We start from the raw sequence: 16,613 nt of genomic DNA, 5'->3' as shown, positions 1-16,613 counted from the left end.
GATTATGATGACCTACGTTAGTAAAGAAAAGTAAAAAAAATAATAATTTGAAGTGCCTATAGTCTATATCGTAACTGACCAAGACTTACTGAAGTAGCTGCGCCCAAAAAAAGTGGTGCAAAATTGCACAATTTAGTGCAACTAGGGTTTCTACACTTTTTCCCCCAAAAAGCTCTACCAGGGGCAGGGCTTAACACAGAGTTGGCAGAGCTTCGCAGGAAAGTGGCAGTGCCTAAGATGCGGCATTTTGTGCCAAACTTTTTCGCAATTCTGATGTCAAAATTTATCTTAAAGTAAGCCAACCAATTGTTGGTATAGAGTCAGAGAAAAGTGCACCAGATGTATCATCCTGCCTTAGCTTCTGTGATAAATCTGGTGCAGGTCTAGACAGACGGCCTAAACTTACTCCATCTTTAGGATTAGTAAATCTTGGCCACTGTCTGCTACATAGTTGCTGGAATCCACACCAAATTGTATGGGATTTTTTAGGTTTTTTTGCCGACTTCATAGAGGTTATGCCTGGCAGAAATCTGCAGTATAAATTGACATGCTGCAGATTTAGAATCCCCTGATAATGTTCACAAATGACTCAAATGTCCAAGTTATGCGGAGGAATCCACCACCACAAAAAATGTATAATCCAGAGGTCTCTAAAGTCTTCAAACATAAAATTTATACATAAATTTTCTTTATATCTGTTCCAAGGAAATGTTGACTAATGATTGTTAAAGGGGGTCCTACTACAACAATTTATCCCTATACACGTGCTTTGGGTTAAGTGTCTGATGACCACTGGGGCTCCTAAAGATCACAAGAACGGGGGCATCGCCTGCCGAGCATGGTGTAAAGACATCTACAGCTTGAGCTCCCCTGCCATCCTGTAATTATCCTGCTTCCCAGACTGTCCTGAACTCAACAGTGACCCACACTATCAGCAGAAGGACTTCTGCCCTCACCCTGTTTCTGTGCCACGCTGCCAACAGCTCTTCCTCTGCGACGGCGGCTCTAGTGAGAAGCGCTCCAGTCTCCTGCAGGAGAGCGGGCGGCAATCTTTCTCGGCGGGAGCAGTGAGTCAGCGACTCCAGAACATTGCGGAGCACCTCCCGCTGTCTGCGCTAAGTCCCCCGTCGCGCCACTGGGGATCTGGAAGAGACACTTCTGCAGGAGCAGCTCCATGCAAAAACAGAGAGATTCTGCAGCGGCGCCCAGAGACAGCTAGTGGCCATCTTGTCCTCACATGGTGCCTGATTACAGGTGACCGGGAAGGGAGCGCTATCTGACAAGCTGGGGAGGAGGTTGGGGACCCCCCTGTTCTCGGTTTCCCTGGACCCTGATAAAGATAAAGGTGCAGTGGGAGCCAGAGCTTTACCAATTGTCTCTACTGGGCTGCTATATCTAGCCTCCTCTCTCATGGGGAACTGGTAACGCCATTTTGGTTCCCTGTTTCCTCCCACCGCTGGTTACTGGAGACCCATATCCGTTACTTCTGAAGTCACACCACTTGTAAATCTCTCAATACAACTACTAAGTGGGATCTTCAATTATCAAACCCACACAGAGGGCAACTTGACACTTCATATCTTGCTTTGCTCAAGGCTTCCTGCACTTTCCCCTCCAAAGGATATTGCAGTTTTTACATATACTCCCCTTAGGGAGCATCTACAATATATACCGCATCTGAAACATACTTATGGGCCGCAAAACCGCATCCTCTACATCACCGAAAGAACCGGTAGATAATATGAGTCAGACTGACCTGGACCCAGAACAGGTTGCCCCTATGGACAATGAGCCACAAACAGACAAGATCATGTCTGCTACAGCAGCATGCCAGGCAGCCATAACTGCGAAAATCGATCATTTACAAATTGACATTAACTGTCTACACCATGACATAGATAAAATGAGAGATCGTACAAAGGAGGTTGAATGTCTCCTTGGTGAGGTGGAGGATTCAGCATCTGCTACCTCTGAAACTACCAGATATTTGCAACAACAGGTGAAAACCCTACAGGCCAGAGTGGAAGATGCGGAAAACTGCAATAGAAGAAATAACATCAGAATTCTGGGACTACCTGAAAGGGGGGAAGGATCCACCCCAGAGATCTATGCGGAACAACTGATTCGAACTCTCCTCGAGCCCATTGAGCTATCGTCAAGATTTGTTGTGGAACGAGCCCACAGGATTCCTACAAGACCTCTCCCTCCTGGCTCTGCTCCCAGACCCTTCATTATGAAACTTTTAAACTATAGAGATCGGGATGCCATTCTGGCAGCAGCCAGGAGGAAGAAAGACATTCAATATAAAAATGTAAAGATCTCCTTCTATCCAGACTTCAAAACTGAAGTACAGAAACAATGCAGGCAAGTTACCAACGTCTGAGCTAGCCTTCGTGACTTGGGGATGAAATATGCAATGCTGTACCCGTCCAAACTGAGGATCCAAGAAGGAGATAGAGCCAGGTTTTTTCAGACTCCAGAAGAAGCATCAGACTGGATCGATCGACAACATCTGAGATGATGGACATGTAGTTCTACAAATAACTAGTTCAAGTGAACTTTTTTCTTTCCAAGGGTTTGAGAGAATGCCACTGCCGTTAGGGGTGTTCCTGTTCTGCTGTGTGATTGTGGCACTCTATGCTGGAAGTGGGATATCTTCGGAATATTGTGCAATATAATCTAGATAGGGGTTAGTTAGCCTTAGGTCAAGTGTTCCAGAGGGTACTGTTAAATAACCCTCTATGTTCTAGTTAGACTGGCAGAGTGATCCTTAGTCTTCCATAAAGGTTTACTAAGCAGGTTAGGGATAAATAAGCTCATACGAGTTGGCGATGTTTGGGCAGGGAGGGGTTGTGGTAGGAAGTTACAGGTTTTTCATACTTTGGTGTGATTGTGTGTGTGAATGGGGCAGCGACTCTGACGGACGTAGGGTGTGGTGGCACCTCCTTATGAATACCCATGGCGATATGTAAGCTGATCTCCTGGAATGTCCTGGTAAAAAGGTCCTTAGCATTCAATTATATAAAGAAATATAACCCAGATGTTCTCATCTTCCAGGAAACCCACCTTCGCGGTCAAAAAGTATTGGCGCTTAAAAGACCATGGATAGGTTATGTGTACCACGCAACCTTTTCTAACTATGCCAGAGGTGTGTCCATACTCATAAGTAAAGCATTGCCGTTTCAGCTGATCTCCGTGCACATTGATCCGTCTGGGAAATATTTACTGCTGCAGGCTGCTATTAGAGGCTGTGATGTTTTGATTGCTGGGATATATGTCCCCCCACCTTTCGATAGGGAGGTGTTAGACCAAATTATGGCTCGGGTAGCTGTACTCCCGCCAGCCCCACTTTCCCCCCTGGGTGATTTCAATGCCACATTGGATAAACAACTGGATAGGCTAAACCCGTCACCTAGACATAACCTAGCATTGCTTCATTGGGCACAGGCGCACCATCTCACGGAGATATGGAGGAGGCTACATCCTGATACCAGACAATTCTCATGTCACTCTTGCTCTGTACACTCACTATCACGTATAGACCTTGCGTTTGCCAATCAGGCAGGACTTGCATGGGTGAGGGCAGCTGAGTATCTACCCCGGGGCATATCTGACCATACCCCACTTCAAATTACCCTTATACAGCCACTAAGCTGACCACTTACCAACTGGCACCTAAACCCTACTTGGCTAATGGTGCTTCCCATGGCACAAAAATGCAGGGAGGGATTATCGGAATTCTGGGAAACTAACACAGGTTCCTCTAATCCGTTGACAGAATGAGACACATGCAAGGCAGTTATGAGGGGAATACTGATAGCAGCGATAGTGACGCATAGGGCTGAACTACTCTCCACACATAAAAAGCTGGAGGAGAAGTTGGCAAGTGCAGAAGAGGCTTACACGGTAGACCCCACAGCAGAACATGAGGCAACATGGCTTGCAGTTCTGAGGTTATACACTTTACACCTGACGGAGTACACGCAGAAACGGGTATTAGCACAGAAGCAGTCCATCTTTTCCGAGGGCAACAGGAGCAGTAAAGCCTTAGCGTACTTGGCAAGGACAGAGACCCCACAGACAGTGGTAGCAGCAATCAGAAATGAATTGGGTGGGCTGGTTACTACCCCTTAAGCTATATGCAAGCAATTTGTCAATTACTACTCTACTCTCTATCCTCTAAAATGGCGAGACCATTGGAGGAGCTAAAACGGTTTCTTGAGGATACTCCTCTTCCTTCCTTAACTCAGTCGGAGAGACAAATATTGGACGCCCCCAATACTCCAATAGAAATCCAAACGGCTATTCTATCTATGGCGCAGGGGAAAACCTCAGGTCCAGCTGGCTTTCCATTCGGGTGGTATAAATTCCAGATCGAGGAAGCCAGTCAAAGACTGAGTAAGCTATTTACATACGCTCTGGAACAGGGGTCGTTACCTGCGTCCTTTAATGAAGCCACTATAGTGGTAATTTTCAAAGCTGGAAAGCCGCGGACCAATGCAGCTCTTATAGGCCTATTTCAGTGATAAATACGGATACCAAAGTAGGCGTCGCAGGCACGTGACATCAGGGAGTTACGCTGCCGCCCTGCCTGCATTCTACAGAAGCTGTTAGGATGTACGGTAATATTAGGAGTGGGGGGGGGGGGGGGGGGGGCATGTGTAATCACTTTTAATTGAATGAGACATTTTATATTTGTATAGTGCAGCACTGGAGTGGCGGGGCCGGACTACAGTGACTGCACCGCCCCGCCGCAATTGCCGGCCCCCAGCTCCTCCTCCCAGTCCCTCCCCGCTCTCGCATACATCGCAGCCAGCAATGTAAAAATGTCAGCATTCGCCCCATAAGACGCAGGGGCATTTTTCCCCCATTTTGGGGGGGGGGGGGGGTGCGTCTTATGAAGCGAAAAATACGGTATATTTGTAATTTTGAATATTTGAGATTTTTTTTAAATCAGTACACATGATCCCTCCCTGCTTCTAGCTTGTGGGCCAATGAGAAGGCTGCAATATCTTTGACTTTAGGAGTAGTGTTAATTGCGAATTTTCTTAATGCTAATTTTTACCGCTAATTTTTCAATTGCGAAATATGACGTATTCGAATATTGCCCCTGCCGCTTATCACTAGTGGGAAGTACTAAAGAAAATGGGGATCCCTCAGAACTTCCTCAAATGGTTACATTTGCTCTACCTGCAGCCGATGGCTCGGGTGAAAGTAAATGGGTATCTCTCCAATTCATTCTCATTGGGAAGGGGTCCTAGACAGGGGTGTCCATTGTCACCCCTCCTGTTTGCTCTGGTGATGGAACCTTTGTCTGCGCATATAGTGGGAAGTGCGAGAATACAAGGATGGGACATTGCTGGCATCACTGAGAAAATGTCGCTATATGTGGACGATATGTTAATTTACTTGAGGGATGTGGGCCCCTCGCTCGAGGCTCTACTAGAGGTGGTCAACGAGTATGGTTCATACTCCGGATTAAAGGTTAATTGGGGTAAATCAATATTATACCTGGTGGATAAAGTAAACGCAAGGTCTATCTCATTTCACTCGTCACTGCAGATAGTAGATAAATTCACATACAGTACCTGAGAGTAGTTATTCATAAGGATGTCACCCAGTTCCCTACACTTAATATGGCTCCAGTGGTGAGCTACGTCTCGCAAAAACTTAAAGCCTAGGAGAATTTACCCTTGTCCCTCATCAGACGAATCAATATTTTCAAAATGGTTATCCTCCCTAAGCTCCTTTATCTTTATAGGGCAGCCCCCATGGTACTGCCGAAGTCTCATTTCCAAGCACTCGACTGCTTATTAACTCCCTTTCTGTGGAGTCGATCGGTACCCTGCATTGCTAGGGAAACGCTCCGGGCCCCTTATGGGATGGGCGGTTTGGCTCTCCCGGACCTACAGTCAGGTCCATAAATATTGGGACATCGACACAATTCTAACATTTTTGGCTCTATACACCACCACAATGGATTTGAAATGAAATGTGCTTTAACTGCAGACTGTCAGCTTTAATTTGAGGGTATTTACATCCAAATCAGGTGAACGGTGCAGGAATTACAACTGTTTGCATATGTGTCGCCTACTTGTTAAGGGACCAAAAGTAATGGGACAATTGGCTTCTCAGCTGTTCCATGGCCAGGTGTGTGTTATTCCCTCATTATCCCAATTGCAATGAGCAGATAAAAGGTCCAGAGTTCATTTCCAGTGTGCTATTTGCATTTGGAATCTGTTGCTGTCAACTCTCAAGATGAGATCCAAAGAGCTGTCACTATCAGTGAAGCAAGCCATCATTAGGCTGAAAAAACAAAACAAAAACATCAGAGACATAGCAAAAACATTAGGCGTGGCCAAAACAACTGTTTGGAACATTCTTAAAAAGAAGGAACGCACCGGTGAGCTCAGCAACACGAAAAGACCCGGAAGACCACGAAAACAACTGTGGTGGATGACCGAAGAATTCTTCCCCTGGAGAAGAAAACACCCTTCACAACAGTTGGCCAGATCAAGAACACTCTCCAGGAGGTAGGTGTATGTGTGTCAAAGTCAACAATCAAGAGAAGACTTCACCAGAGTGAATACAGAGGGTTCACCACAAGATGTAAACTATTGGTGAGCCTCAAAAACAGAAAGGCCAGATTAGAGTTTGCCAAACAACATCTAAAAAAGCCTTCACATTTCTGGAACAACATCCTATGGACAGATGAGACCAAGATCAACTTGTACCAGAGTGATGGGAAGAGAAGAGTATGGAGAAGGAAAGGAACTGCTCATGATCCTAAGCATACCACCTCATCAGTGAAGCATGGTGGTGGTAGTGTCATGGCGTGGGCATGTATGGCTGACAATTGAACTGGTTCTCTTGTATTTATTGATGATGTGACTGCTGACAAAAGCAGCAGGATGAATTCTGAAGTGTTTCGGGCAATATTATCTGCTCATATTCAGCCAAATGCTTCAGAACTCATTGGACGGCGCTTCACAGTGCAGATGGACAATGACCCAAAGCATACTGCAAAAGCAACCAAAGAGTTTTTTAAGGGAAAGAAGTGGAATGTTATGCAATGGCCAAGTCAATCACCGGACCTGAATCCGATTGAGCATGCATTTCACTTGCTGAAGACAAAACTGAAGGGAAAATGCCCCAAGAACAAGCAGAAACTGAAGACAGTTGCAGTAGAGGCCTGGCAGAGCATCACCAGGGATGAAATGAAACCCAGTGTCTGGTGATGTCTATGCGTTCCAGACTTCAGGCTGTAATTGACTGCAAAGGATTTGCAACCAAGTATTAAAAAGTGAAAGTTTGATTTATGATTATTATTCTGTCCCATTACTTTTGGTTCCTTAACAAGTGGGAGGCACATATGCAAACTGTTGCAATTCCTGCACCATTCACCTGATTTGGATGTAAATGCCCTCAAATTAAAGCTGACAGTCTGCAGGTAAAGCACATCTTATTCATTTAATTTCAAATCCATTGTGGTGGTGTAAAGAGCCAAAAATGTTAGAATTGTGTCGATGTCCCAATATTTATGGACCTGACTGTATACCTGTATTATATAGCACACACAATTAAATTACGCTGCTTGGTGGATTAAGGCAGATCCAAGTAACCCAGCTGTGGTACTAGAGGCGGCTCTGATGGGATCCTATGAGGCCATGACAAATCTGGTCTATAGGGCAGACAAATACCCAGTGAAGTACCTTACCTCTCTTATGGTAGGGGTGATTAACGCATGGAACTTTAGGTTTTTCCAACTGAGGCATGCATGTGTGTCCCAATTCGGGGTGGGCCCTCTGCGGCTAGAATATGGAGAGGTAGAGAAAATTGCCAAACGCGCAGATCATGGTAAAATGGTCTCTGCCTTCTATGGGATACTAATATCATATCAACCTTTGCCTATATCTAAAGCTTTCGCCAAATGGAAAGATAATATCACAACTCTAGACCCGAGGCAGGAGAGGGAATAGGCCTCTACATGGAGATCATCAGTGATTTGTGCGCGGGATCAGCTGATACAGGCTAAATGGATACACAGAGTATATTTGACTCCTGTGCGTCTGGCTCGCATACATAAACTCTCATCAGATATCTGCACCAGATGTGGCAGTGACAGGGGAACGTTGATGCACATGATTTGGGAATGTCCAGTTATTGCAGACTTTTGGGAAAACGTGCACAGCTATCTCAATTCCAAATTGGGTCTCCCAGCAGTTGTATCCCCAGAAGTTAGTCTACTGGGCCTTGTCAACGACACTATTCCTACTAAATATACTAAAATCCTTTATAGATTATTACTATTCTATGCTAGGAAGTCTATCCGGCAAAATTGGAAGCCTCCAAAGAGTCCCTCCTTATCCCATTGGACTCAACTTATCAATCCAACTCTACCTATGTATAAATTGACCTTTGAAGCCAGGGGTACACCAGACAGGTTTGAAAAGATCTGGGGTCTCTGGTTGAGTGCCAGCTTGGTATTAGAATAATTCAGAGACATAACTCTGGTGTCTCCAGGTCGCTGCCCGCGTGAATGTGGTGTGTGAATGTCTGACAGTCTGTGATGGTGACCAGTTATATCCAGGATCACTAGGATTATGAGATGAAGGTGGAACGTACTGTTTCCACAATCATCTAGATGTTACATAACGCCTTTCTCTTGACTGTCAGGTAATGTAGCTGAATGTAATTGTCATTCTCATTTTGTTTGTTTCAAACTTTATTGTTTGTGTTTTGTAAAGTTGACAAAAGGAAAAAAAATTAAATCTATTAAAAAAGATCACAAGAACAGAGGCGGTGTTCTCCGATATGAATAGAGTGTCTGACATGCATAGGTGCCCACCACTCCATTCTAGCGGAGTGCAAGTGCTCGGCTATCTCCATAGCCTCATAGAGTTGAATGGATCCCCACCGAGCAGGTGTGTCCACCCTCCATTCAAATGGGAGAGCACAGGCCCTGTTCTTCTTGATCAGCATCCCCATAGAGCTTGATGGATCACCACCACACAGGTGTGTCCACAGCGCCATTCAAATGGGAGAACATTGGCCCCCTGTTCTTGTGATCAGCAGCCCCATAGTGTTGAATGGATCGCCGCCATGCAAGTGTGTCCACAGCTCCATTCAAACAGGAGAACATGGGCCCTCGTCTTCATGACTGGCAGCCCCGTAGAGTTGAATGGATCACCATCGCGCAGGTGTGTCCACAGCTCCATTCAAATGGGAGAACACGGGCCCCAGTCCTGAATAGGGGTAAGTTGTTGTAATTGGACAATACCTTTAAATTTGTGACTTTTAGTGGTAATAAGCCTTTGGTTCCACAGAGCTGATACAATAGGAAAAGATATTAACAGTTGACTATACTGGCCGACTATCTGATGTGTATGTGGGTGTCCTGACTTCTCCATGGGCGCAGAAAGAAAGATTGGGGTTGCAGTACTTTGACATTCCTAAACCTTTTTTCCTACAGGAGGTTGTCAAACACCCCTTGTTCCCCTTTTCACCATTTACAATATACATGCAAGACCTGGGAAATGGCTGAAAACTGCTGTAGGTGTATGGACGCTTTACAGATGGTTATCTGTAATGGTGGTATAAAGGCCTTCACATACATTAGTCTGTTAAACCCACTGTTTTAGGCCGAACCGGCTAAAATTCTATGTGCATGGGAAGTTCCTTGAGTGCACTCAATTTCAAGGCCCAATCCTTTTGTTCTCCTGGGAGATATGTCTGTTTCAGAGGTTCCTGTCATTGGATTTCTTCTCCCTTCCTATTGCAAACACACACAAGCTCGGCCGAGCAGAGTGTGCAGTGTATGGGGGAGTCGGCAAGGTGTATGGGGTCTATGATCTACATAATTTCTTGACTTAAAGGGGTTGGCCCATCTCACACATTGTTGGCATATCGTTAGGATATGTCACCATTGTCAGATAGGTACAGGACCCACCTCTAGGACCCACACCTATTTCTACAACTGGGCCTCTGAAGTGAAAGGCACACTGCACAAGGGCGTCCACCCTCCATACACTTCCATGCAAGTGTCGAAAATAGTTGAGTGCCGGCTAGGCTCTTTCTGGAACTCCGGAACTTCTGTGCTCATTTCAGAACTCCCGTAGAAGTGAATGGAGAGCATGCCGCGCATGCGCTCTTCTTCGCTTTGGCACCTGCAAAGGTGGAACCTGCATCTATCTGACACTGGTGGCCTATACTAGGGACATCCCATCACTGGGTGAGATTGCCCAACCCATTTAAAGGGTTTCTCAATGACAAGCAAAATGAACTGAAGAAAGCAGTAACCTTCATTGTGTACTTTATGTAGAGGGTCATGCAATGATCACACAGGCATACAACTCTTAACAGTGACAGTACAGTTATAGTATTGGAACCAGCCCCTGTCAGGCACTGCAGTAGAAGTTTACGCAGCCTCCAAGCAACAGGTCCATAGAGCCAGTGGTTGAAATGTCGGAATCTGCAGGCTTCTGTGGAGAAAATGGTGGTGTCACCCGGTACAGTGGAAGGTCCTACTGATATGTGTTCTCCACTCTCAACGTGATTTACCTTTGTTCTCTTTTTGTATAGGACTATGGACTCTTAGTGTTGTTTGCATGATGACAGACTGATGCAAACATCTGGGTATCTGCATGATAAGCTTAATGTGATATGGACACCATTGTCCATATGGGACTAGGATGGGCTTATTGTCCCCCTAGAGACTGCCTCGGTGACTGACAGGTAAGTGCACATCCTCATACATATAATATTTGCCTTTTACACAGGAATCATTTCCCACCATTTTTTATTATACACTTTTGATAACAAAAATAAATTTACTTTTATGAATTTACAACGATGCCAGAACGATGCCACATTTTAGAAAATAAACACGATCATTGAAATGCAAAGGACAAATGTGATAGAGACTCTAGACTGAGGTGGGCAGGCAAGTCCTAGGACAATGAGTCAGGCTGGAGGCCACGCAATAAGCCTTTGGGCAAGGTCAAAATTCAGATCTTACAATGTTTTCAGAATTTGTTCTTTTTTTTATACTTGGGTTCATGAAGTTTAACACTGATATCAGAACATCGGGCTATCGCTTAAATAACAATTCAATAATATATGTGCTCCTGATATGTTTAGGAAGTGTTATAAAATACAGCAAGGCAGTCTGGGAAGTCTGCTGTGATATGGTCTGTAAAAAGTTTTTGAGTGGTGAGGAACCATAATAAGGCACCCATAGAAGTCTATGCAACCATACTCACCTTCATATGTTTATGCTTTACACATGGCCATACTAAAGGTGTTGTGCCCCAAACACAAATTCTACATTTTTCAAGCCAGCTCCTGGATCTGAATACTTTTGTAATTGCATGTAATTAAGAATTTCAAATAGCTAGTGAGCTATTCAATAAAATGTATCTGTACAGCGCCACCTGCTGTTTGATATTTTCCTGATTTTTTTGTCAGTCTCACTGAGGTGGTCGCACACGCTCAGTTTAAATCTTTAGCTTTCACCAGCCAAATGTTCTGTTGCAGTTACAGGGAAAGAGCAACAGCAGAAAGAGCACGCCCCTGAGCTTTCAGGCTGAACAGAATCTAGCAGAGCAATTGAATCAGTGATAGCTGAGATCTCTGGACCCATGTGAGGTACAGGGCTGGTTCTAGCTTTGTTAGAAAGGGATTGTCAATTACTGTACGATGTCTAATTTTAATTTTTTACATTAATCAGGTCCAAGTTTGATAACCCCTTTGTCTGAATGCCCTGCTGTATTTTTTTTTTCATATTTCCACCGCCAACGGGAACCAGTTACTGCCCATTCAATTATGGAATTGTTATTTAAGCAGTTACAAATCAAAGATATTCTTTGACAATTGGGGTCTTCATTAAGAAATAATACAACTGAGCATCACTGGTCTAGAAGATCACCTAGTGTAACGAACAGGAACATTTAATAGTTTGTGATTTCTGTAAAAAAAAAAGAAATTAAGTAATAAATTACAGAAAATTAAAGCACTGTTGTCTGCGAACACAGGACACAAAAAAAGTGAAATATTCTCTGCAGAAGTGTAAAATCATAACTGGAATTGTAATTAAAAAAAAAGGCAAAAGTGCGACCAAATAGGAAGTGGATTTCATTGGCCAATCCAGTACATTAGTCAAAGCTGAAAACAAAAACATAATACCATAACCAGGCGGGCTGTGATCTGTAATATTATTCATGTGATTTCTGATAATGATTTTACGTTTACAGAGTCATTTAGTGACATAAAATTGCATTTGTGTTGATCATGCAGCAACAAATCCAAAGGTATACAGCACAAAAACCCAATGTAATAAATCAAAGTGATAAAAAAAAAGTTCTATGGATTAGAATGATTGAAAAAATTTAAATATAAATGGGTGGGTGGGGGATAAATAAAAAACCTAAACCCAAAAAGTAAAACTTTCCTATTTAGTTTCAGGTAAATGGTCTAAAACTGGTGGCTGCGCTGACCCTTATAATATTTGGTGCTTATGGCCGTACATGCGGAAGCTGAGCCGTGGTTGCAGCTCGGATCTTGGATCGGCTTCTTTTCCTATATAACCATACTCTTTGCGGATCAATGATCCCTGTGAAATATATTTGAAACTTTTTGATTCTCTTGTAGACACACCAGCTTACAGTAAATATTTTTTAGGCCTCATGCACATGACCGTCCGCAAACCGTGGATCTGTAAAACATGGATACTGGCTGTGTACATGCTGTCATATTTTTTTTTAATCTATAGAAATGTCCTATCCTTTTCCGCAGGTCGGAGTAACAGACATATAGATGCAGACAGCATGCCGTGTGTTATCCTCATTTTTTGCGGCCCCATTGAAATGAATGGTTCCGCATCCGATCCGCAAAAAATGCAGAACATAAATACAGTAGTGTGCATGGGCCCTTAATATTAAGGGAGGAAATCTTTGGAAAATGTTGAAATATAAAAGGCGGGTTTTACACTGACCAATTGTCGGGCCGATTATTGGGAAGGGCGTTACCACGAACACTTGTTCTCGCTTACAGGTCCATGTAAAGGTGCTGCCAATCATCTGATGAACGGGCAAAAGCCATCGCTCATCCCCATACAGTGGAGGCGATCATTGCACGGAAATGAGGAGCAGGCAATTATTGGGAAGAAACTGTCCCTTCCTGTTCAGTCAGCATACATTCATGAGAAACAGGTTTAGGCAATTGTTAGCCAAACTGCGAAGCTGCAGGAGGACTTAGCTTAGAACAGGGATGCTCAACCTGCGGCCCTCCAGCTGTTGTAAAATTACAACTCCCACCATGCCCTGCTGTAGCACAATAGCTGTGGGCTGACCGGGTATGCTGGGAGTTGTAGTTTTGCAACAGCTGGAGGGCCGCAGGTTGAGCATCCCCGGCTTAGAATATGGGTGTATCTACTGTTTGGTAAACCTCTAGTAGGGGACATGTGGCCACCGAGTAGGATAAACCGGGATGAGGTTTGGCCATCCAGACCAGTGGTGGTGGTGGTGGTGACACCCACCAAAGTGACCGCTCTTACATGTCTAACAGTCTATTAAGAATCGGGCGTGTTGTCAGGGAAGCATCTTCCTGTTTTTGGTGCCCTGATAACAACCATATGCAGGTTCTATTGCTCTGCCGAGGAGGTATGCATCTTGTTGTAAAACTACAACTCCCATTTTGATTGGCCTGCTGGGTATTGTCAGAAACCAGTGCTTTACCCCCTAGAGTTTCACAGCCGCCATCTTGTCAGTCTTCACAATGAAGGACAAACTGTTTGCTCTATCTGATTAGATTGGCCAGACAATAGGGCAATTAGTCCTTAATTAAACTTGCCCCCACTAATTAAACTAGTGGATATTTCATCCTCCTCTGTTTTAGTTCTTCTTTCGGCAGAAGATATTAACCCTTACACTGTCGGGGATGTAGCAGAATGTTCAAAAATGCTCAAAAATGTGAAGCTGGTTCACACACTCTCTGCAAAACGAGCATGATTTGCATATTCAATAGTAAAATATCATTTTGATGCATCTCATCTAGAACTTGTTGTTTTTCGTTGCGTTCTAAAGGGAACATGTCCTCCAGTAAATCTCCTTGCAGGTTGGCACATTCCTAAAATGCTGAATTAGTGGGCACAATAGTTTTTTTTCTCTAAGCAGCTCCTCGGAACAGTTTGTTATACGATCCCTTCTCCTGAGCTGCTCAGCAGAGGAGGAGTCACATAGACTCTGCAGCCTCAGGGGTGGGGCTTACATGTTAACCCCTGACCGCAGTTCTCTATACTAGTTCAATTTGAGCCTACGTTCTGCTTATGCTCTCATTGAAAGGGAATTCGTCCAGTGATAGGTAAAAATACATTCTAAAAGGCCTCGCGACACACTACACTGTTCTACAGTAGATGGTAATGATGCAATCCTTCCTACGATATGTCATCATGGCTGAGCAGCCTGACAGGAACACACACCTATACTGTATGTAGTATATGCAAGTGCCAGAGAGTAGTGTGTAGTGAGACAATGCCCTTCCTAGGCAGTTCTGCAAGCAGCAGAAACCAGTCCAGCTCACAGGACCATTTTAAATTCCTGGAGAACCCCTTGAATCCTGATAATTTGGTATAGGTGTAGATCATGCATAGAAGCAGCCATATTTTATAATATTTTCTGTACAAAGTGCAAGGACATTAAGGGTCAATGAGGTTATGACGCATCCGGTAAAAATCATAATGAATGTTGACGGACAAAAAATTTAAAACAGCACCAGAACAGAAGAACAAAAAGTTACGTGTATATGACGCTACAACGACTAGTTCTGTGTGTGATCCTCTGCGTACTGTACAATATCTTCTCCATCATATCACTGTAGTCACCTTACTATTTCTAAGTCTGCACATGACCATAGGCTGAAGATGAGCGCCAGTCAAAAGTGGCCCCTGTCCCTCCCATTAACATGAACGTTTGGCTCTGCCGAATGTTCATGTAGTTTCAATGGAGGGAAAATAAGTAATGACCACTGGGCAGCACCAGCCTGGCGCAGGAAAAAAAAAAGGATCAACCTAAAGAAAATTCCAATCAGCCAAACCTCTGATGATAGGAGAGGCGGGCGGTGCCCATTATATTCTGTATAGGTTAATCTACTGCAACCTCATCACCAAAGGCATGCACAGGGGGTGAGCGCGGGGTTGTCCTAATACTGGAAGATCTGCAGACCATTTATACCACTGGAAGGGGGGATATCAGGGTGACGCCCCCTCATCACACTAACAGAAGATGGGATTTACTATTATAAATAGGATTTAAAAAAAATAACAATAATAATTTGATATATTCTGGACGCCCCGGTCACCACCATCTGCTCAGCAAACACGTTAAAGGCAATCCAATCCACAAAGTGGCATTCACTTAAACCTATTTCTATGCCAAGCTATTTTTTTAATTTTCCATGATAATAACTGGCCACTGTCAACACCCAAAATACTGTCCATAAGGCTGAAAACACACATGCAGTTAAAGGGAGTCTGTCACCTAATCTGAGCCTTTTAGACCGCCCAGATCAGGTTATAGACTGTGCCCTCATTACAATGGTACCTTTATTTGTGCTGTCCCTCGCCGAGATCTTCCAAAAAAGACTTTTAAAACGGATGCTAATGAGGTTCGGCAAGTGCCTAGGGGTGGCGTTACTGCAGCAAGTGCCCAGGCCCCTGGGCAATGTGCCCAGAAAACCACACCTATTTCACCCCTCTGGCCCGCCCTCCTTTCCTATTATTACCTCCTCCTCTTCCTCACAAATCTCGCGCCTGCTAGAGGAAAGACGCTGCTGCGCCGACCCGCCCCTTCTTTGGCTTCACTGCAGTCCTCTGCAGCGGCTGGTTACTTCCGCCCGCTGGATTTCAAGCTACGGACCAGCGCATGCGCAGTCCAACTCCCTGTTCCTCTGCCCTTAATGGGCACAGCAGTGCGAAGGTGCGGGAAAAGTGTGGAGCGGCGCAGGAACGAGATTTGTGAGGGAGAGGTAATACTAATAGGAAAGGAGGGCGGGCCAGAGGGGTGAAATAGGTGTGGTTTTCTGGGCACATCGCCGAGGGGCATGGGCACTTGCTGCAGTAACGCCGCCCCTGGGCACTTGCCAAACCTCATTAGCATCAGTTTTAAAAGTCTTTTTTTGGACAATTTCGGCGAGGGACAGCACAAATAAAGGTACCATTGTAATGTGGGCAAAGGAGTCTATGACCTGATCTGAGCGGTCTAAAAGGCTCAGATTAGGTGACAGACTCCCTTTAATGAGCAGGAAGGTAATGGATTGTCTTTACTTTATACCGCCACTTCTGGCTTTGGCTCCCAAAAATGTCATTAAAAAAACAGCATACATGTTTCAGGCCCCAGGACTTATTCACACGTCCGTGACACGTCTTCCGCAGCACACAGATCCACTGAATTCTGTGTTAGGGCCCTTGCACACAATCGTATGCCCTCCAAGACATGCGGTCCGTGAGCGGGCCATATGTCCCGGAGCGGCATTGGTCGTGCGCACGGGAGCGTACAGCATCAAAGATTACCATGATGCTGTGGAGGTCGGCCCGCCCGTGCTATTGTCCAGCACTCATA

General features: G+C 44.7%; 1 long non-coding RNA gene across 1 annotated transcript; it reads right to left on the bottom strand.

The window, feature by feature from the left end:
• Window positions 1-3,687: 3,687 nt before the first annotated feature.
• On the bottom strand, window positions 3,688-13,836 carry LOC121004816. Its single transcript, XR_005779832.1, has 3 exons — window positions 13,562-13,836; window positions 10,422-10,426; window positions 3,688-3,699 (listed from the first exon to the last, which is right to left on the bottom strand). It is a non-coding gene; the product is annotated as an uncharacterized LOC121004816 (long non-coding RNA).
• Between the last annotated feature and the right edge of the window lie 2,777 nt (window positions 13,837-16,613).

Source organism: Bufo bufo, chromosome 6 (assembly GCF_905171765.1).
Source record: "Bufo bufo chromosome 6, aBufBuf1.1, whole genome shotgun sequence".
NCBI lineage: Eukaryota > Metazoa > Chordata > Amphibia > Anura > Bufonidae > Bufo > Bufo bufo.
This window is presented reverse-complemented; position numbering and strand designations above follow the sequence as displayed.